Source organism: Microcaecilia unicolor, chromosome 5 (assembly GCF_901765095.1).
Source record: "Microcaecilia unicolor chromosome 5, aMicUni1.1, whole genome shotgun sequence".
Lineage (NCBI taxonomy): Eukaryota > Metazoa > Chordata > Amphibia > Gymnophiona > Siphonopidae > Microcaecilia > Microcaecilia unicolor.
Window position 1 is genome coordinate 233,407,291 of NC_044035.1, and position 23,459 is coordinate 233,430,749.

Genomic DNA, 23,459 nt, shown 5'->3' on the forward strand with positions numbered 1-23,459 from the left:
TGGTGACCTCTCTAGTTAAGCATTAATTCTATAAACCATGGTTTATAGAATTCTGCTTAAGGATTTTTCTTCAGCGCAGATTTTTTAGGCGCTATATAGAATCTAGCCCTTTATGTTTTGTTGTAAGTTTGTTATATGTTTTGTTGTATGTGATGTTTTTGCTGTATGGATGTTACATGTTGTTTTGATTGACAGGCAGGATGTAAGTTTGATAAATATATATTACAATATAATGTGTTTAAAAAAATAATGTTAAACATTTAGCTTCATTTAAAAAAAATGTAATAATTAGCTAAAAATACTTTTAGTGGTACTTTAAGAAGCTTGTTAGATTTACTTACAGTGTCTTGTAAAAGTCTTCACATTCTTCACAATTTTCACATTCTGCTTTCTAAAAACTGCAATTCAAAATGCATTAAAAGAGTTACATATTTTGCTGCTGTACATAACCTACATCACACTTTCAACATAAAAAACAAGTATAGAAATACTCAAAAACTAATTAAGAATAATAAACCAAGAGACCTTGATTGCATCAGTCTTTACACCCCTTGAGTCATAACTTAGTGGAAGCCTCTGAGTATCTACATATTATATATGTAAGACACAAATAGAAAAGTTGTTGAGGTATTTTTCTTCCATGTGATTTTTTATGATAGTTGTGCACACTTGAGAATCGTTATTGATTATATATTTAAACCTTTTTCTATTTATATATGTATACAACTCCAAATATTGGCACTCTATAGGTAAGTTATACGTTTGTCTCAGATGGCTCAAGTTATACCTGGTTTTCCCATCTGTCAGCTTGTATCACCAAATACATATCATTTATATGATCAATAAAGACCAAAGCAAATAATTCATTTAGACTTTCCGCTATGCCCATTCTCCCTGGTCTGTCCAACTCCTGCACAGGCTTTCTGGTTCTAATATATGTGAAAATATTTTTATTAAATATTTTTGCTTCTGTGGAAAGCTTGTTTTGAGGCTTTACACCTCTGTTAACAGTTCTAATGCCCCTTCCTCTTTTCTTCACTTGGATCTGCTTTTTCTGTTTTTTTTAAGATGTAATTTTGACATTAATAACCTCTCTTGCCTCACTTTTTAACTATGTTGTCAATCTTTTTTTTTTTTTTTTGGGGGGGGGGGGGGGGGGGGTATTGATATGTGCTACCATTAAGACTCGTTATTTTACTGTTAGCCTCGTTGAATAAAATGGGACCTATGCTAAAATAGCATAGGTGAAAGTATGTCTACTAAAGGGCCTTAAGCCTTAACGCATGCTTAATGTTACTTCAAAGCACGTTAAAATGTTTTGTGGTAAGTAATCTGCATGTACTAAGCACGCAGTATTTATTTTTTTGCATTTATTTTCTGGAGGAGGCTTGTCAGGAACAAAGAACTAGTATGTTCTGACTACTTTGTGCTAACTGGTTAGCGTGTCCATAACATGGGAGCCTTTATTGCTTCCTAAATAAGAAGCCATAAGTGCTCTCCCATCAATTTTTTTTTCAGGTTATGTATGCAAATGTGAATATTAATGAACGACCTGAAAAAGAAATACTGGAAATTGATGTATTTCCTGGATGCACTAGAAATGGGCTTAGGGGGCAGGAATGTTAGTGTGCACTAAGCCAATTTACTAATGCAAATCCATTTACTAGATACAAATCAAGGTAAGGTATACACAAAAAGTAGCACACGTGAAATTATCTTGTTGGGCAGACTGGATGGGCCGTGATCCCCAGTAGTAGTATTCATCTACTATGTTACTATGTTACATTTTATTGTACATACTCCTAAGTGTAAACTAACCCATCTTAAGAGTAACCCACATTGATAACTTTCTCTCTTCATCTTTCTTCAACTATTTCTAGTAGCAACATAGAAAATGAAGGCAGATAAAGACCATATGTGACCGTCTCTGGGGAAAGGTGACTAAGGGGCCCTTTTACAAATGTGCCTAAGGGCCTACGTGCGTCCAGCGCGTGCCAAATCTGCATTACCGCCTGGCTGCTGCATGCCCCAGGTGGTAATTCCAAACTTGGCGCACGCCGAAAACACGAGGTTGAAAATATTTTCTACCATGAGGCACACTTACCCAGCGGTAAACAGGTGACGAGTGCTGCATTCTTACAGCCCGGGTAGTGCGTGAGACCTTACCGCTAAGTCAGTGGGTGGCGGTAAGGTCTCAGGGTGAAAATGGACACACTGGTTTTCATTTTGCTACACATCCACTTTCTGGCCCCTTAAAAGGCCCTTTTTCCAGGACTCAGTAGAAAATGACCCGGGGCATGCCCAAAAGACATGCACTACCGCAGGCCACATTTTGCCCCTAAAGTAGCAAATCCAAAATGTTGAGAATGGCTAATTTTTCATGTCAAGGGTCCAGAATCAGTTTGTAAAATTTATATGATTGAATTTCTGTAACATTTTATTTTTTCACATAAAAGGATGTGGTTTGAACTGTTGTATTATAGATTGTTTGCTCTAACAGAATCCATTAAAACCTAATTTTTTTGTTTCTGGAGACTGTAGTCACCTTTTCTCAGAGATGATCACATATGGCCTATCCAGTCTTCCCAGTTTACTATCCCTTCCTATGTACTCGGCCCAAGCTTTTTTGAATTCAGCTACAGTCTTTATCTCCAGCATCAGCACCAGGAAGCCATTCCATGAATTCAGCATTCGTTCTGTGAAGAAGTATATCCTTAGGTTGCTCTTGAGTCTGTCCCCTAAATACATCTAGTTAGTTGGGACTTCCACAATGGTATTTTTAAACCTGAGAGGTTCATATAAATGTTAAGATTTTGCAACAGTCCATTTCAGTTTTTTCTAATTTCTTCATTTTATCATAGTTTTCCTTTTTAAAATTAAATGCTACAGCAGTGATTGTGTATTTTTAATTATAGCATTTAGATGGCAGAATGTGAAAAATGTACAAAGGTATTTTGAAGGACATGTGGATAAAGAAGGAACAGCTCCTACCCAGATGGGTCATGCTCACTGGGGGTAATAGCCAGATTCTCAGCGGTATTATCTGGATAATGCTGCTAAAAATTTAGATAGACTGCTTCAGCACTGTCCTGGGTCGGAGCATGGGTGGAGTTGCATACCCCTGGTTAACAGTGATATTCAGTCCACTAACTGGGTAATTGCCTGAATTAAGCTGAGACAGCAGACAGGCCAACAGCAGCGGGATGAATATCCATTGTTTTTAGTCTTAAGCAGTTATATTTCTGGGATGGCTTCTGATACAGCTTTTGTCACTTTGGCTAATGGCTACTAAAAGTGGCAACATTAAAAGATGCATGTTTTATATATTTTATTCAGCAACAAGAATAAATGCAGTCATTGTTTTATATAATTTATTCAGCAACAAGGACAAATAAAATCACTCATATACCCCTTCGTAGATTTCTTTTTTTTGGGGGGGGGGGGGAGGGGGGTTATTCACTCCAGCAGAGAAACTTATGTTGGCCTCACCCATCTGAATACAATCCAGATAACTGTGGCAGAGAATGAACTTCAAAAAGCAGAGGGTTATCTTACTATGAAAAGTTCATACTTTTACATTCTTTCCCCAAACTTAAAAATTGGGGGAAAAAAGTCTTAAGAAACATAATGTTTGGAGAAAATAGAAAAAAAAATTACATTACCACCACTGGAGAAAAAAATAAAATAAACAGTTGGGGAAAGCCTTTGTAGGATGGTTTATGGAATTCTTTCCAACCTCTTTATGTGGTGTATGTTTGTATATGTGTGGTTATGTTGTCTTTTATGTCAGTCTTTAACGCAGAGGAGAGAAGGAAGGGGTGGCTTTTTTTTTTTAGGGTTTAGGGGATAGTTTTTGGAGGGTGGAAGGATGAGCTGTTGTGGTGGGGTAGATAAGGAGTTGAAGGGTAGATGAGGTGGGCTAGATTGGAGGTAGTTATAGATGTGTAATACAAAATCTGTTCACAGATTTCAGTCCAAATGATCCCACCCAATGTTATCTCCTGATTGCCAGATTTTGAGGGGGAGGGGGAATAAAGATACAATCACACCTTACCCTTCAAAAGTGGAAACGGCTAAAAAATATAGAAAATAGATGTGTCGTGTCTTTCTTCTTTGGGTCACTATCACAATGCTGCAAAATTCATTCAAAGTTGCTATATATTGCTTATGTGGGTTTCTTATTTTGGAAGACACACATGGTAGCCAGAGCGCTTGTCCCTGAGACATAGAAGCCAACTTTTCAAAATGATTGGGGATGCCGAACACAAGCCGACATTCTCCGCCTGCCACCACCAAAAAAAGAAATAGTCCTAGATTGCATTCAAAGATTAACACAAGGCTCCATTTCCCGAAGTTTAGCTTGTACACCATTCCTTATTCCTCAGACATTACTACCATCAAAGCACTGTCCCCTGCACATTTTAAAATCCAAACCACACCTTGTAACAGTATATACAAACCTGGGCAAAGACACACTCATAATATTACCATAGCATAATAGCACTAACTACCAGGACATGAAAAGCTACAACTCATGTGAAAAGGCAGCAGTGTAAATACTACACTGGTCCCCAAAACACCAATACAATACATAGAGGGGCATAATCGAACGAAAACGTCTATCTCCATGGGCGTTTATCTCCGAGAACGGGTCCGTGAAGGGGCGGACCGAACCGTATTTTGGGAAAAAAATAGACGTCCATGTTTTATTCGACAATTTGTGAGCTGGGCGTTTTTGTTTTTCAGCGATAATGGAAAATGAAAGCGCCCAGCTCAAAAACGAATAAATCCAAGGCATTTGTTCGTGGGAGGGGCCAGGAGTCGTAGTGCACTGGTCCCCCTCACATGCCAGGACACCAACCGGGCACCCTAGGGGGCACTTTTACAAAAAAAAACCAAAAAGGTAAAAGAACTCCCAGGTGCATAGCACCCTTCCCTTGGGTGTTGAGCCCCCCAAATCCCCCTCAAAACCCACCACCCACAAGTCTACACCATTACTATAGACCTAAGGGGTGAAGGGGGGCACCTACATGTGGGTACAGTGGGTTTGGGGGGCGGTGTGGAGGGCTCCCATTTACCAGCACAAGTGTAACAGGTGGGGGGGGGGGATGGGCCTGGGTCTACCTGCCTGACGTCCACTGCACCCCCTAATAACTGCTCCAGGGACCTGCATACTGCTGCCAGGGAGGTGGGTATGACATTTGAGGGTGAACATAAAAAGTTGTGAATCGGCATATTTTTGTGGTGGGAGGTGGTTTGTGACCACTGGGGGAGTCAGGGGAGGTCATCCCCGACTCCCTCCAGTGGTCATCTGGTCATTTAGGGCACTTTTTGGGGCCCTATTCGTGGAAAAACAGGGTCCAGGAAAAGTGCCCTAAATTCTCGCTAAAAACGCATATTTTTTTTTCCATTATCGGCAAAAGGCGCCTATCTCTGATCGGCCGATAACCACGCCCCAGTTCCGCCTTTGACACGCCCCCATCAACTTTGTCCGCATCCGCGATGGAGTGCAGTTGAAAACGTCCAAATTCGGCTTTCGATTATACCGCTTTATTCGTTTTTGTGAGATAAACGTCTATCTCCCGATTTGGGTCGCAATATAGGCATTTTTCTTTTTCAATTATAAGCTGGATAGTGAAATAAAACAAAACAAAATCTCTAAGCAGAATACCATACCATGGTCACATATGAAAAACACATGACACAACGAATATATCAGAAGTGGCCAGAGATTAATAAATATGAAGGCAAACAAACTGAACCGGAAATCTCAAGAAGTCAACTAAAATTGAAAATCTCAGAAATGTGCATTTCTAAAAACTGACATATTCCAATTAATTAATTCAGAATAAAATGCTTTTTTTTAACCTTTGTTGTCTGAGCATTTTATTTTTCAGTTAGCTTTGGTCCCAGTGTCTCTTTTCTGTGTGTTTTTTTTCTCTTGTCTTTGCTGTGGTTTGTCCATTTGACATTTCTTCTCGCTCCATATTCACCATCCTCCTCCTGCATCCTTATCCACCTTGTGTAACAGTTCTCCTCTGTGTCCCTGTCCCTTATCTTCCTCCATTTTCAACATCTGCCCTCTCAGTGGCCCGATCCAGCCCTTATATTCAGTGTTTCCCCTGTGTGTGTGTATTACCTTATTCTGTATTTCCCCTCTGTGTCTCTGTCCTTATTTGTCCCCCATCCCCTGTGATCAGCATTACTCTTCTGTGTCCATGTCCACCCCATTGTCCGGCATTACTCCTCTGTGTCCCTGCCCCCATTTCCAGCATTGCTCCTCTGTGTCCCCACTCCCCTGTGTCCACCATTACCCCTCTGTGTCCCTATCCCCCTCCATGCCCAGCATTTCTGTCTTCCTGTCCCTCCCTTCCCCCTGGGGCCAGTATCTCTCCCTGTGGCTTCCCACCCCTACCTCCACCCTAGAGCCAGTATCCTTGTAGCTTCCCACCCACCCCCTCAGTTCAGTATGACTCCCTCATGGATCTCCAGTGTCTCTTCCCTCTCTGTTCCATCCAGCATCTTCTTTCCCCATTTCTTCCCCCACCCCACCAAGTTGGTCCAGCATCCATCCCTCTCTCGCATTTCCATCCAGTACCTTTTCCTGTCTGTCTGTCCTTCCCTCCCTTCTCTCCTTTCTTGGTCCAGCAGAGCAGCGTCTCTCCCTCCCTCTGGCCTGCACTGCAGGTCTGTGTTTTCCTCCTTTGTCTTACCCCCCCCCCCCCCCCCGCACTGTTCACTGGTGCTGCTAACTACCTTGATCACTAGCAGTAGAGGCACCGCTGTGATTGAAAGTTGCTGCCTTGGGGCCTCGAGCTTCCCTGTGACACAGCGTCCTACTCACGCGGAACAGGAAGTTGCAGCATCAGAGGAGGCAGGATGCGTCATAGGGAAGATTGAGGCCCCAAGGTAGCTCCGCTCCTTTCAATCACGATGCATCTACTGGCAGCGAACAAGGTATTTAGCAGCACTGGTAAGCCACAGGGAGAGGGAGAACTGCCAGCAGTAAGATGTCATGGACTAAGAATTGGAGGGGGGGGGGGGGGTTCCTGTTGTGGAGCGTTGCACTAGCCGTGCCCCAAAATATTGGCGTTGCTTGAGCACCCACAGAGTCGGCACCTATGCTGTGAAATATGAAAGATGAGGATTAAAGGGCGGTGGGGGAGGAACCAGGAAAATCCAGTAAGCGAGAACAATGCCCACGCTACCCTGACCAGGGGTTACATTCTCTTTTTCATTGGCAAACAGATTTAGTCAGGCACATGTGAATGACATCATCCAGTGGTGTGAGATGGAACTATCTCGCATCGATACAGAAAACTGTGTGCCAATGGCTGAGCGCACAGATTATGCAAAAGTTTATCACCTAGATGCAGTGGTCAGCATGCAAATTACTGCTGCATGAAAAAGTGTGCACTATCAGCAAAACTGTGCACACCATGGCATTAATCTACAACTTATTGCTAAAGTATTCCCCTTCCTGTTAGTGCAAGAGCAGTGATTGGCTTACACAGTGACAGGAAGGAGGACATTTTTTTTAAACCCACTGCTGCACAAGGCATAAAACCCCTTGCTAAAATTTTCTGATCCTCCCCCCCCCCCCCCCCCCCCCCCCCAAAAAAAAAAAAAAAAATCCACCCAGTCATCTAATTCCTCTGCCCTCCTGAAATGACTCAATCCTTGATCTTCCTGAACCCCTCCCCAAACAAATAATATTGGAGTCTAGTGGATCCCCACCCCTAGCTCTGATCCAAAAAAATAGCCTGTTATCTAGTAGTATCCCAGACGCTCCTAGTATACTTTCACAAACAGACAAAAGCAATGCCTATTCACTCATGCCTCTGCAATGCCATCTTCAAAAATGGCAGTGCCTTGCTCTGCACAGTGCATCCTGGTAAATAAGAGATTTATTTTTTCAATTTATGGTATATTTTCCATACGGTCTCCACCCAGACTACCAAATAAGGGGAAAATTCCTTTATTTGGTGAACATGACTCCATGTTGTGCAGTGCTATTTTCGGAGATGTGATACAGAGGCAGGAGTGAATGGGTATAATTCTTGCCTCTTCAAGGTATACTGGGGGAGGGGCCTGAAGTGGTTAGACACAAGGGCTGTTTTGTGGAGGCTCAGTAAGCTGAAGGGTCATCTCGGGGGATCAAAGGTCTTGGGGGGAGCCTAGAGGGTTAAAGGGTTTGGAGGGTCCATTAGATACAGGGCCAATTTTTATATTTTGGGGAAGATCATCTCAGGGAGTTTTGAAGGTCTGGGGGCCTATTAGCTTTTCTGTCCTGATGTAACTGCTGCAGAAGGGGAATCTAACCCTTCTATGCCCTCGACCTGGCATTCAGATTCCTGCATTGTGCGTGCTTTTATTTTACTACTACTCCTATTTAGCATTTCTATAGCGCTACAAGACGTACGCAGTGCTGCACAAACATAGAAGAAAGACAGTCCCTGCTCAAAGAGCTTACAATCTAATAGACAAAAAATAAAGTAAGCAAATCAAATCAATTTATGTGTAAGGGAAGGAAGAGAGGAGGGTAGGTGGAGGTGAGTGGTTACGAGTCAAAAGCAATGTTAGGTGGGCTTTCAGTCTAGATTTAAAGGTGGCCAAGGATGGGGCAAGACGTAGGGGCTCAGGAAGTTTATTCCAGGTGTAGGGTGCAGCGAGACAGAAGGCGCGAAGTCTGGAGTTGGCAGTAGTGGAGAAGGGAACAGATAAGAAGGATTTATCCATGGAGCGGAGTGCACGGGAAGGGGTGTAGGGAAGGACGAGTGTGGAGAGATACTGGGGAGCAGCAGAGTGAGTACATTTATAGGTTAGTAGAAGAAGTTTGAACAGGATGCGAAAACGGATAGGGAGCCAGTGAAGTCTTCTGCAGACGTTCTCTGTATTGGGGCAAAATAGCTAATAGCCTCATTACAATTCATTTTAATATGCTGTGTACTGATCTCTTCTGTGCAAATTAACTTCTGCACTGAAGCCCTTTTTTGCATCGTTCACATAGACTTCTCAGTAACCATGCACTTCTGTCTGCAGTAGCTTTCTGCATCAGCCCCTCAGAGCTCAGAACTTAAATGTCATGTTCTGAGCATGTGCACTGCCCTCTCCTCGGCTCCTCAGTTTTGTTTTTTTCTGCTCAACCGAATGGACATGAAATAAAACTATCTCTTACTTGGTGTTGTTCTCCAACCTTATTTTTTTGTCAGCTTCATCATTGTTATCTTTAACTGTTATTTGAGTTGAAATATAATATAAATTTCTCTATAGGAATAGAATATGTAAGAATAGAGGGAATTACTCAGAGCATGTGGTCGCAACATGTGCTGTATTTCTAGTTTTTAAGAACATGTGTTCCGACCATGTGGTCTCACATAAAGGTTATACATATTTAACTTTAGAAGAGTTTATTTTTACTACAGGTACCGTAAGAAATATTATATATTTTGATTCTATATTCTGTTCTCCACCAATTACCTATAAGTTTTATAAGTCAATTCCTCTAGACAATCTTACTGCAGACACTTTTCTTGACGAACTGGATCCTGGATCAGATGAAATACCAGTGGACCAATCTTGGACTAATTTTACCCTCCTTAGCACCGAGGAAGTCACTAAAACCATCTCTATACTCTCCAAGTCACAATGCCATCTTGACCCATGTCCAAATTACCTTCTGAGAGGCGCACCAAAATGCTTTATCTTGGATCTCACCACTCACATAAACTTTCTGCTTCAACGAGGTTCCTTCCCCACCAAACATAGTAATATTAACACCTATACCAAAAAATACAAAGAAACCAGCAAATGACGTTACCAACTACCGTCCAGTTGCCTCCATCCCTCTAATTACTAAATTGATGGAGAATAGAGTGACCTCACAACTCAATGAATATATTCAGAAATTTTCCATCTTGCGTGAATCACAGTCGGGCTTCCGCTCTGCCCACAGCACTGAAACGGTCCTCCTTACCTTAATAACCAAATTCAAACAAGAAATTGCAACCGGAAACCACATCCTCCTTTTGTAATTTGATCTATCAAGCGCCTTTGACATGTTGATCATAACATTCTTACTATGCTTTTGGACAAGTTTGGAATTGGCGGCAATATTATCAAGTGGATAAAAGAATTCATCATCACTAGATCTTATCAAGTTAAAGGAACAACAAATATATCATCCCCATGGTCGTCAGAATGTGGGGTACCACAAGGATCTCCTCTTTTCCTGATACTCTTCAACCTCATGATGATCCCCTTGGCTAGGTTATTAGCCAAACATGGCCTTAATCCCTTTATATATGCTGATGACGTCACCATATTTATCCCCTTTAAATCTAATTTATCAGAAATCACCGATAAAATCACTACTGGCATGTCCACCCTGACCTCATGGGCTAATGCCTTCAAGATGAAATTAAAGAAAAAACTCAATGCCTAGTCCTTTCATCTCAATCCTCCCCACTTCTCCCGGCTACTCTAAATACCCCAGATGTTACTCTTTCCATCTCCAATAGCTTAAAGATCCCTGGAGTTATGATAGATAGCCACTTATCCTTTGGTAACCATACTAGGCTTACCACGAAAAAGATGTTCAACATGATGTGGATTCTGAAACGAGTAAAATCGTATCTTCCCTTGAATACTTTTAGGAACCTGGTTCAATCTACAGTCATTACCCATGTCGATTATTGCAATAGTATCTTTCTAGGCTGTAAGACCCAAGTTCTGAAAGGTCTTCAGTCTGCCCAGAATACAGCAGCCAGACTTATTTTTGGCAAGTCAAAATTTGAAAGCGCATCACCCCTTCGAGAGAAGCTCCACTGGCTCCCCGTCAAAGAAAGAATACACTTCAAGGCCCATACAATGATCCATAGGATCATATCAGGAGAATCCCCTACCTATATGAACAACTTGATAGACCTTCCAATTAGAAATAGATCAATATCATCACGAACGTACCTCAATTTACACCTTCCCAATTGCAAGGGTATCAAATACAAAACCTACTATGCATCCAGTTTCTCCTTTTTGGGTAGTCAACTTTGGAATGCCCTACCAAGACCCATCCGAGCAATTAACAACTATTTACCAATCAGGAAAATACTGAAGTCCCATTTTTTTCAAGCAAGTTTACCCTAATGAACCAACTTAATTCTGCCAGCTCACCTACACTACTCCTGCTCTAAAGATGACGATGACTTTGACACCAATTGCACTTCTGACCTTATTTTCAAATCCCCTTATACTCAATCCCCTATCTTCTCTTCTCCATCCTTTTATACCTTATCCCTTCCTGTCTCCTTCTCTTTTACCTATCCTATCCTTGACTACCTCCCCTATTCCAATTCATATACTCTTGGGCACTGTTGCCATTATGTTTATCACAGGTTATAATATTCTTCTTACATGTCTTTTGTAATGCTTTTTTTTTACTATGTAAGCCGCACTGAACCTGCTATATGTGAGAAAGTGCGGGGTACAAATGTAATAAATAAGGTAATAAGATTTACATTTGTAAGAAAAAAAGGGTGAAATAAATATTATATTTGTGAAATTACATTAACCTGCACTGTAAGGTTTAAGGATATATGCTCGGAACATAAAAGACCATATATTCAACTTTAAAAAGGTTTATTTACAGGTAATGTAATAATGTTACAAGCGAGAGGTAGTTTTTAAGAATCTTGCTTACAGGAGAAATTTGCGACAAGATAACAGGTCTGAATCATAAATTAACTTACAAAATCTGTTGTCCAGCTTAGTGATGAGCAACATGAGGCATGGATAACAGGAGCCCAGAAGTCCTTACAGCAGCCAGTGATGGGAGAGAGAAGGGCGAAGAGAGTGTGTTCCTGGCTTTTATAATGTTCCTAGGGGCACTGAGTTCTGGGTATTGTAGTTTGCAGAGGAGCATGGTCACATGTTTCCTGGATATCTGCTGGCAAATGGCTTTCTATAGCTTGATGGCTTTTCAGTCTGAGGCCCAGATGCACTAAACCTTAAGTACCCTTTAACGAAGAAATTTTCAACCATAGCATGCATTAAAGGCCATTTTCCAACGATGCTAGCAGCTAACGAAAACGGAATGCAAACGAGAAACTACCACTGAAATGTGGACAATTCGGAATGCACTAACCATACCGACGATTGCAACGAATCATTTTCCGTGAGAAATTTAAAGTCAGACCTGTCATTAAGGCCTGAGCTGTCATCTCCCCGCTTCCCCCTGCACCATGAAAATCCAAGCTGGCATGTTTAAAAACAAAAGTGAGATATAAACACAAACACTTGGCTCCCCGCTTCCCTCTGCATAAAATAAAAAATGAACACAAAATCGAAAAAGGATCGGGAGGGGGCAAAGGCACTCGTCAGAAGCATCCTGTATGGACGGCCTTGCCCCCCTCCCTGAGGTTGCCGCTGCTCCCCGCTTCCGCTCGTATAAAATAAAAAATTAAACAAAACTAAAACGTTTAGCAGCCCCGGTCCCCCTCCCTTCCTGTCTCTCTCTGTACTCCTCCCATAGCTCCGCCTCCCGGCATCCTCCGCCCCCATGCCCTGCCCCCCTGAGGTCATCGCCGCTGCTCCCCCCCTCCACCGGACCCCCCCTCCGCCTTACCGGCCCGCGGAGCGCCTCACCGCTGTGAAGGCGCTGCACGGGTTGGAACAGCTGATCGGCGATCACTGCTGCCTCCTCCGACGTCTCTCTGTTTTTCCTGGGCCCGCCCTCCTCTGACGTAAGTTACCTACGTAGATAACAAACATCAGAAGAGGGCGGGCACAGGAAGAACAGAGAGACGTCGGAGGAGGCAGCAGTGATTGCCGATCAGCTGTTCCATCCCGTGCAGCGCCTTCACACAGAGATGAGAGGCACTGTGCGGGCCGGTAAGGCGGAGGGGGGGTCCGGTGGAGGGGGGAGCGGTGGCGATGACCTCAGGGGGGCGAGGCACGGGGACGGAGGATGCCGGGAGGCGGAGCTATGGGAGGAGTACAGAGAGAGACAGGAAGGGAGGGGGACTGGGGCTGCTAAACTTTTTAGTTTTGTTTTAATTTTTTATTTTATACCAGCGGAAGTGGGGAGCAGCGGCAACCTTGGGGGGGGGGGGGGGCAAGGCCTTCCATACTGGATGCTTCTGACGAGCGCCTTTGCCCCCTCCAGATCCTTTTTTGATGTATGTTTATTTTTGTATTGATGCAGGGGGAAGCCAGGGAGCCATATGTTTGTGGGGGGGTTTTTTGTTGCTGTTTTGGACGTTTGTGGCATGCGCAGAGCAGCCAGCATAACGCTTGGCTGCTCTGCGCATGCTTTAGGGGCCGATTACCGACGGGGATTACGAATCTTTGATACATTGTACTTTTCAATACCGCACCGAACATGTGTGACTTGTTTTTTTTGGTGCATGCTTCATTTTTTCAAATTCGTTAAGGACTTTAACGTTTTAGATTTTTTTTACGTGTGGTTGATGCATCTGGGCCTGAGTCTTTGTCTGTGGTAGGTGGAGTTTCACAAACCCCAGTCTCTGTGGCTGCTGCCCATCTTTTATTATGCTGATGGACAGGTATTCACACCGGACCCAGCCAAGCTTTTGTTCAGTCTTCCAGGTGGGAGAAAGAGGAACTTGAAATCAGACCAGTTTCTCTGCAGCAGCACCGCCCCCCCCCCCCCCCCCCCCCCGCCACCACCACCACCACCACACACATTTGTATCTGACCCAACAAAATGCTTCAACAACTCTGGCATCATGCTACATCATAATTCTTCCTTCTAACTGTGTGCGCCAAGTCAGGCTTTCAGCCATACCCAAAATGTGGCTTAAAATTCAGAATTTTGATACGCACACCAAATGCCTCTTGTACCTTGGCCCTAAATATGACTTTATTCTCAATTGTCCCAAAGAGTACAAAGAGATCATCTATATCAACTCAGCATTTGGATGCTGAAAAGAGGTTCTTAGAAAAGTCTTGCAGACAGCCTTCCTCTCACAGACCAATCAAGTATCTTCCATGGAAAAGCCTTGGACCTCTCAGCATAGTGGCTCTAAGAGTACAGGCCCTTGAAGTATGTAAGATGACAGTTCAGCAGTTTCTTGGGCACCTGCATCAACTCCAGCTAAGGAGCTAGTTAAGTGCAAGTAACCTAGCTCACATTCTCCTGATAAAGTAGGTGATTGTATTCAGTCTCTGCACAAAGCGTCAGTGCCTTTTCAGAGGAGCCATCTGATCTTGTGACCAGTTCCTTCAATACAGAACATCCTATCACTGCACAATTATCTGCGCAATGTCCTACTCTTAAATGATACCAGTATTGGTTAAATTAATTAATGAATCTTCCTCATCAACATCTTTTCAGTTGCTTGAGTATTCCCAGTTATTTCTTCAAAGGATGTTTGAAGACTTTATAAAGGGATATATTAAGGATGCATTGGATGGTTCCCTCTGTGCCACAACATAAGGAGCCATCGCATTCTGTGGACACCCCGGAGGGAGTGGAAAACATGAAAAAGGACATACGGAAGCTAGAAGAATGGTCTAAGGTTTGGCAATTAAAATTCAATGCGAAGAAATGCAAAGTGATGCACTTAGGAAGTAGAAATCCACAGGAGACGTATGTGTTAGGCGGGGAGAATCTGATAGGTACTGGCGGAGAGAGGGATCTTGGGGTGATAGTATCTGAGGATTTGAAGGCGACGAAACAGTGTGACAAGGCGGTGGCCGTAGCTAGAAGGTTGTTAGGCTGTATAAAGAGAGGTGTGACCAGCAGAAGAAAGGGGGTGTTGATGCCCCTGTATAAGTCGTTGGTGAGGCCCCACCTGGAGTATTGTGTCCAGTTTTGGAGGCCGTATCTTGTTAAGGATGTAAAAAGAATTGAAGCGGTGCAAAGAAAAGCTACGAGAATGGTATGGGATTTGCGTTACAAGACGTATGAGGAGAGACTTGCTGAACTAAACATGTATACTCTGGAGGAAAGGAGAAACAGGGGTGATATGATACAGACGTTCAAATATTTGAAAGGTATTAATCCGCAAACGAATCTTTTCCGGAGATGGGAAGGTGGTAGAACGAGAGGACATGAAATGAGATTGAAGGGGGGCAGACTCAAGAAAAATGTCAGGAAGTATTTTTTCACGGAGAGAGTAGTGGATGCTTGGAATGCCCTCCCGCGGGAGGTGGTGGAAATGAAAACGGTAACAGAATTCAAACATGCGTGGGATAAGCATAAAGGAATCCTGTGCCGAAGGAATGGATCCTCAGGAGCTTAGTCAAGATCGGGAGGCGGGGCTGGTGGTTGGGAGGTGGGGATAGGGCTGGGCAGACTTATACGGTCTGTGCCAGAGCCGGTGGTGGGAAGCGGGACTGGTGGTTGGGAGGCGGGGATAGTGCTGGACAGACTTGTACGGTCTGTGCCAGAGCCGGTGGTTGGGAGGCAGGGCTGGTGGTGGGGAGGTGAGGATAGTGCTGGGCAGACTTATACGGTCTGTGCCTGTGCCAGAGCCGGTGGTTGGGAGGTGGGGCTGGTGGTTGGGAGGCGGGGATAGTGCGGGGCAGACTTATACGGTCTGTGCCCTGAAGAGCACAGGTACAAATCAAAGTAGGGTATACACAAAAAGCAGCAAATATGAGTTATCTTGTTGGGCAGACTGGATGGACCGTGCAGGTCTTTTTCTGCCGTCATCTACTATGTTATGTTACTATGTTATGCCTGTACAGAGAGCTTCCTTTTTGGTCCTCATTGCCCTCTTCAGATTTGGGGCCCGATGCTCAAAGTAAATCAGGCTTGCAATGTTTCATTTAGACTGGTTTTAGCGAGTCTAAATAAAACATTTTTTTCCATGGAATGCACAGAGGCTTTCGGCCACTGCCCTTACTGTGGACAGAAGCTGTGACCAAAAGTCCCAAACTAATGAACTTACTTGTATTAAAACGAGCTTATTAGCTATTCTGTGAAAATGGGCCAATGGGAAACAGGCAAGAAAACTAATGATAGCACCGGAGCTGTTGGGGTTCCTGTACTACTTTCCTGTCAGTGCCTGAGTGCAGATTGGCTCAGACACTGACAGGAAGGTCTGGTGATGCAGCCCCCTATCCCCAAGACTGAGCCACCCCAAACTTTAGAAAAACCCTGGTGCTCCAGTGGAACCCCCCACTGCCAAATGACAGCTTCCTGAGGGATCCAGATGATCCTCCTACCCCCCCCCCCCCCCACCAAACTTGAAAACATCCAGGCAGGTTCGATGGACTCCCAACCTCCATACTGTTATGATTCTGCCGGTTTGGCTGAGGGGGAGGGGGGACGTCTCTTCTGATTGGCTGCCAGGGGTTGTGCTGACGTCAGGGGATAGTACTTTAGCCTGCAGCTGAAGAGTTTCTCTGCTTTTGCGTTACTTACTTGGTGGTAACAGGAAAGCCTGATAGGTTTCTCTCAGAACGTGCTCTAGGTTCTGACAGGGATCTGTGTTGTATTAGAGTATTCTTTTCCTTCCCTCTGGGTTAGCTGCTGCTGTGTGTGTGTGTGTGTGTGTGTGTAGCTCTGTAATCAGGGTCAGCTGCTCGTTTGTTTAGTGGGGGCTGGGCATTGCTCAATCTCCGGGGCTCTGGGCTGAGTGAGAGCATTCTCCTTTGTTTGTTTGTTTTAAGGATTTCTCTTCCCAGTGTCCCGACTTGCTGGCTCAGTGAGTTTCACCCTTTGTGTACTGTGTGTATTGTATTCCTGCCTCTGCCAGTGTGTTTGTTGGATGGGCCCCACTCCCTCTCGGGGAAGCGTTCTCTCTGATTGTTTGTTGATTTATGGCACTCTCTCTCTCTGCTGGCTCTACAAGCTTAACCCTTTGTGTTCCGTGTGCCTCTGTCTACAGTGGGTTTGAGGCAAAGGCTTTCTGCCTTCCTTTTGTGTCTGGTTCCTCTGGCTTCTGCCTGGGGCTCCTACCCTGGTGGGGGGGGGGGGGGGTTGCTGTGTTAGTTCCCCTGTCCTGCGCTAGTCCCCTGCGTGGGCGTGGCCCACTCTGGTCCTTTGTTTCCCCCTCTGCCCTATTGCTGGTGTTCAGCGTGTGTCTGGCATCTTGGGGCCCTCTGGGTTCTTTCACCCCTCCCTGTGTGTGATTGGGTTCCAGTTCAGCCGTGAGGCTCGCACGAGTGGCTCTGTGTGCGTGGGTTCCGGTTCGGCCGCGAGGCCCGCCTGTATGCCTATTTCCCTTCTTCCTGAGGGACTGTGGGGAGGGGTAGCTTAGGGGGTATTGTGTAGCTGGGGTGTGCGGTGGTAGGTCGGTCTCCCCTTGGCCTGGGTCGGCGCCCTGCTGGCCTCGGCCAGGGCCCAAGGGCTCACGACCAACCCAACGGATTACACATACCTTGGTGGTCCAGTGAGCCCACTGACTCCCTAATTTAACACTGGGACCTGGTGGCCTAGTGTAAACCCACCCCATCTGTCCCCCCCCCCCCCCCCCCCAATATTTGTAGTCAGAGAAGGCCAAAGTTTCACAAAGAAGCTCTTTTTAAATAAGACTATCCTCACTACAGACATAAAAATATGCACATACACACATGCTCTTCAGGCAGACTTAGTGTACCTTAATGTAAATCACCTTGAGCTACTGCTGAAAAGGTGTGAGCAAAATCCAAATTAAAATATATATACAGTGGTGGAAATAAGTATTTGATCCCTTGCTGATTTTGTAAGTTTGCCCACTGACAAAGACATGAGCAGCCCATAATTGAAGGGTAGGTTATTGGTAACAGTGAGAGATAGCACATCACAAATTAAATCCGGAAAATCACATTGTGGAAAGTATATGAATTTATTTGCATTCTGCAGAGGGAAATAAGTATTTGATCCCCCACCAACCAGTAAGAGATCTGGCCCCTACAGACCAGGTAGATGCTCCAAATCAACTCGTTACCTGCATGACAGACAGCTGTCGGAAATGGTCACCTGTATGAAAGACACCTGTCCACAGACTCAGTGAATCAGTCAGACTCTAACCTCTACAAAATGGCCAAGAGCAAGGAGCTGTCTAAGGATGTCAGGGACAAGATCATACACCTGCACAAGGCTGGAATGGGCTACAAAACCATCAGTAAGACGCTGGGCGAGAAGGAGACAACTGTTGGTGCCATAGTAAGAAAATGGAAGAAGTACAAAATGACTGTCAATCGACAAAGATCTGGGGCTCCACGCAAAATCTCACCTCGTGGGGTATCCTTGATCATGAGGAAGGTTAGAAATCAGCCTACAACTACAAGGGGGGAACTTGTCAATGATCTCAAGGCAGCTGGGACCACTGTCACCACGAAAACCATTGGTAACACATTACGACATAACGGATTGCAATCCTGCAGTGCCCGCAAGGTCCCCCTGCTCCGGAAGGCACATGTGACGGCCCGTCTGAAGTTTGCCAGTGAACACCTGGATGATGCCGAGAGTGATTGGGAGAAGGTGCTGTGGTCAGATGAGACAAAAATTGAGCTCTTTGGCATGAACTCAACTCGCCGTGTTTGGAGGAAGAGAAATGCTGCCTATGACCCAAAGAACACCGTCCCCACTGTCAAGCATGGAGGTGGAAATGTTATGTTTTGGGGGTGTTTCTCTGCTAAGGGCACAGGACTACTTCACCGCATCAATGGGAGAATGGATGGGGCCATGTACCGTACAATTCTGAGTGACAACCTCCTTCCCTCCGCCAGGGCCTTAAAAATGGGTCGTGGCTGGGTCTTCCAGCACGACAATGACCCAAAACATACAGCCAAGGCAACAAAGGAGTGGCTCAGGAAGAAGCACATTAGGGTCATGGAGTGGCCTAGCCAGTCACCAGACCTTAATCCCATTGAAAACTTATGGAGGGAGCTGAAGCTGCGAGTTGCCAAGCGACAGCCCAGAACTCTTAATGATTTAGAGATGATCTGCAAAGAGGAGTGGACCAAAATTCCTCCTCACATGTGTGCAAACCTCATCATCAACTACAAAAGACGTCTGACCGCTGTGCTTGCCAACAAGGGTTTTGCCACCAAGTATTAGGTCTTGTTTGCCAGAGGGATTAAATACTTATTTCCCTCTGCAGAATGCAAATAAATTCATATACTTTCCACAATGTGATTTTCCGGATTTAATTTGTGATGTGCTATCTCTCACTGTTACCAATAACCTACCCTTCAATTATGGGCTGCTCATGTCTTTGTCAGTGGGCACACTTACAAAATCAGCAAGGGATCAAATACTTATTTCCACCACTGTATACTAGTAAAAAAAGGCCCGTTTCTGACACAAATGAAACAAGCTCTAGCAAGGTTTTCCTCGGAGTGTGTATGTTTGAGAGAGTGTATGTGAGAGTGACTGTGTGTGAGAGAGAGTGAATGTGCGAGTGTGTGTGTGCGAGAGAGAGAGTGATTCTGGGTGCGAGTGTGTCTGTGAGAGAGTGTGTGCGTGTGAAAATGAGAGTGTGTGCAAGTGCATATGTGAGAGAGAGTGTGTTTCACACAGATATACAGTGTGTGTGAGAGAGAGAGTGTGTGTGTGAGACACTCTGTGAGACTAAGTGTATGAGACCAAGAGTGTGTGAGTGACTGTGTGACACATAGAGAGTGAATGTGATAAAGTGTGAGACATAGAGTGTGTGATAGACAGTGTGTGAGAGTGAGAGAGAGAAAGACATTGACTGTGAGAGAGAGAGTGTGTGTGACAGAGATACCTCCCCCCCTCTCTGGTGTCAGGCCCCCCCTCCCTCCCTCTCTCTGGTGTCAGCCCCCCCCCCCCCCCCCCCCCCCCGCTCTCTCTCTCTGGTGTCTGAGCGTTACTGTGCAGGACGCTGAGCTCTAGCTGTGCTTCAAGGAACTGACCAATCCTATTTTATAGAATGCACCTCCAACATTCTGAAGCTGAGAAACCTCGTGTGGTTGTTCACTTCTGCTTGTGACGAACCTGGAAGTATGTGATGTCAATTCAGGAGATGGATACAGAGAGCAGGAATGCCTCAGCCATGCAGTCAGCTTCAGAATGTTGGAGGTGCGTTTTATTATAAGTACATAAGTATTGCCATACTGGGAAAAGACCAAGGGTCCATTGAGCCCAGCATCCTGTCCACGACAGCGGCCAATCCAGGCCAAGGGCACCTGGCAAGCTTCCCAAACATACAAACATTCTATACATGTTATTCCTGGAATTGTGCATTTTTCCCCAAGTCCTTTTAGTAGCAGTTTATGGACTTGTTTCTTTAGGAACCGTCTAACCCCTTTTTAAACTCTGCTAAGCTAACCGCCTTCACCACGTTCTCTGGCAACAAATTCCAGAGTTTAATTACGCGTTGGGTGAAGAAAAAGTTTCTCCGATTTGTTTTAAATTTACTACACTGTAGTTTCATCGCATGCCCCCTAGTCCTAGTATTTTTGGAAAGCGTGAACAGACGCTTCACATCCACCTGTTCCACTCCACTCATTATTTTATATACCTCTATCATGTCTCCCCTCAGCCATCTCTTCTCCAAGCTAAAAAGCCCTAGCCTCCTTAGTCTTTCTTCATAGGGAAGTCGTCCCATCCCCGCTATCATTTTAGTTGCCCTTCGCTGCACCTTTTCCAATTCTACTATATCTTTCTTGAGATGCGGAGACCAGAATTGAACACAATACTCAAGGTGCGGTCGCACTATGGAGCGATACAACGGCATTATAACATCCTCACACCTATTTTCCATACCTTTCCTAATAATACCCAACATTCTATTTGCTTTCCTAGCCGCAGCAGCACACTGAGCAGAAGGTTTCAGTGTATTATCAAAGACGACACCCAGATCCCTTTCTTGGTCCGTAACTCCTAACGTGGAACCTTGCATGACGTAGCTATAATTCGGGTTCTTTTTTCCCCACATGCATCACCTTGCACTTGCTCACATTAAATGTCATCTGCCATTTAGCCGCCCAGTCTCCCAGTCTCATAAGGTCCTTCTGTAATTTTTCACAATCCTGTCGCGAGTTAACGACTTTGAATAACTTTGTGTCATCAGCAAATTTAATTACCTCACTACTTACTCCCATCTCTAAATCATTTATAAATATATTATAAAGGGGGTCCTAGCACAGACCCCTGAGGAACCCCATTAACTACCCTTCTCCATTGTGAATACTGCCCATTTAACCCCACTCTCTGTTTCCTATCCTTCAACCAGTTTTGAATCCACAATAGGACATTTCCTCCTATCCCATGACCCTCCAATTTCCTCTGTAGCCTTTCATAAGGTACCTTGTCAAACGCCTTTTGAAAATCCACATACACGATATCAACCGGCTCCCCTTTGTCCACATGTTTGTTTACTCCTTCAAAGAATTGAAGTAAATTGCTCAGGCAAGATTTCCCCACACAATAGCCGTGTTGACTTGGTCTCGGTAATCCATGTCCTCGGATGTGCTCTGTAATTTTGTTTTTGATAATAGCCTCTACCATTTTCCCCGGCACTAACGTCAGACTCACCGGTCTATAATTTCCCAGATCTGCCCTGGAACCTTTTTTAATAATGGGCGTTACATTGGCCACCCTCCAATCTTCCGGTATCACGCTCGATTTTAAGGATAAATTGCATATCACTAACAGTAGCTCCGCAAGCTCATTTTTCAGTTCTATCAGTACTCTAGGATGAATACCATCTGGTCCAGGAGAATTGCTACTCTTCAGTTTGCTGAACTGCCCCATTACGTCCTCCAGGTTTACCGTGAAGTCAGTAAGTTTCTCCGACTCGTCCGCTTGAAATACCATTTCCGACACCAGTATCCCACCCAAATCTTCCTCGGTAAAGACAGAAGCAAAGAATTCATTCAATCTCTCCACTGCGTCTTTATCTTGATCGCCCCTTTTACCCCTCTGTCATCCAGCGGCCCAACCAATTCTTTTGCCAGCTTCCTACTTTTAATATACCGAAAAAAAAATTTTGCTATGTTTTTTGCCTCTAATGCTATCTTTTTTTCGTAATCCGTCTTGGCCTTCTTTATCTGCGCCTTGCATTTGCTTTGACATTCCTTATGCTGCTTCTTGTTTTTTTCAGACGGTTCCTTCTTCCATTTTCTGAAGGCGTTTCTTTTAGCCCTAATAGCTTCCTTCACCTCACTTTTCAACCACGCCAGCTGTCTTTTGGACTGCCGTCTTTCTTTTCTAATTCGCGGAATATGTTTGGCCTGGGTCTCCAGGATGGTATATAGGCTATATGTGTACATGCACAGGCACTCTCTTGTTCTTCAGTCACATACGCACTTGCATGTACTCTTACTCTTTAGACCATAGGTTTTCAACCCAGTCCTCGAGGCACACCTAGTCGATCAGAGTTTTCAAGATATCCCCATTAAATCCAATGGGAATATCCTGAAAACCCCAACTGGCTGGGTGGCCCCCCGAGGACTGGGTTGAAAACCTTTGCTTTAGACATGAATGCGCACTCCATTCTTGAGGCATACACACATTCATATGCATGCACTCTCTTGAAGCACATGCATGCTAATACACACACTCTTACTGTTCCAACAGATACACTCTCTCCTCTGGTGCTGTCCTGTATCTGCTGCTCATTCAGTAAGTGCCCCCCCCCCTCCCCAAACAGCTCTGCCCACTCATGTAAAGTTTTGCATTTACTGCTAGAATTTTTTTCAAAACCTGCAGCAGTAGACCCCTTACACTTCCCCATTCCTCTTATATTGCTGCTCATTCTTAACAGCCCCCCAGCCTCACCCCAGGACACTTACTGGTTCCACTGCCTCTTTCTAAGGCCCCATGCAGAACTCACTTGCTTTCAGCATTGCAGCTTAGCCCCTCCTGTCCTTAACTAGAATAACTTTCTCATTGGCTGCACCTTATCACAGTCTCTGCACTGGAGGGGGGGGGGGGGGAGAATTGGATAGCTATAGACTGTCTATAAAAAGACTCGAAGCAATAGTACGTTTAACCAGTTGATCCTTCAGAACCTTCTTTGGGGATTAGAATCCAATTCCATACCCACAAGCTTTTTCATTTCCAAGATGTCTTCCACAAAACAAAAAGGAAAAAAGAAAATGCTAGTTGTCCACCAAAAATATTTGTTGCTTATCGGCTTTCAATATCCTTTTAAAATCAGATAGAAGTTAGTAGTGAATCTGCCAATTACCACTAGGGGGAGCTCTGTATCTACCATTATGACATTTTCTTTCTAAAAAAAAATCCATTCTCAGACCCTGAATTGAACGCTCCATTCACTGTGGATCTTGCGTTCCATTACTTTGAAATGTAAGTTGATCTGTCACCACTTTCCTCCTTTCCTAGGATAAAGGATATGTTTGCAAGATGGCCAAGAGTTAGAGGTTGAGATGAGGCTAAAATTGGGATATGCCTACTATTCATTAGAATGCAAAAGTGAACTTCTTATCCTATATAATAATTCTCACCTCCAACGTTCTGTGCCTGGGACCGTAGCTCCCTAGGCTGGAGGTGGTCTGCTAGGCAGACAAGCACTGAC

The 23,459-nt window shown here is 44.5% G+C and overlaps 1 protein-coding gene across 1 annotated transcript in view; it reads left to right on the forward strand.

Moving 5' to 3' along the window:
* Positions 1-23,459, forward strand: part of CD58 (CD58 molecule) — a 246,053-nt gene that overhangs the window by 220,332 nt on the left and 2,262 nt on the right. The gene's annotated exons all lie outside the window — the stretch shown is intronic.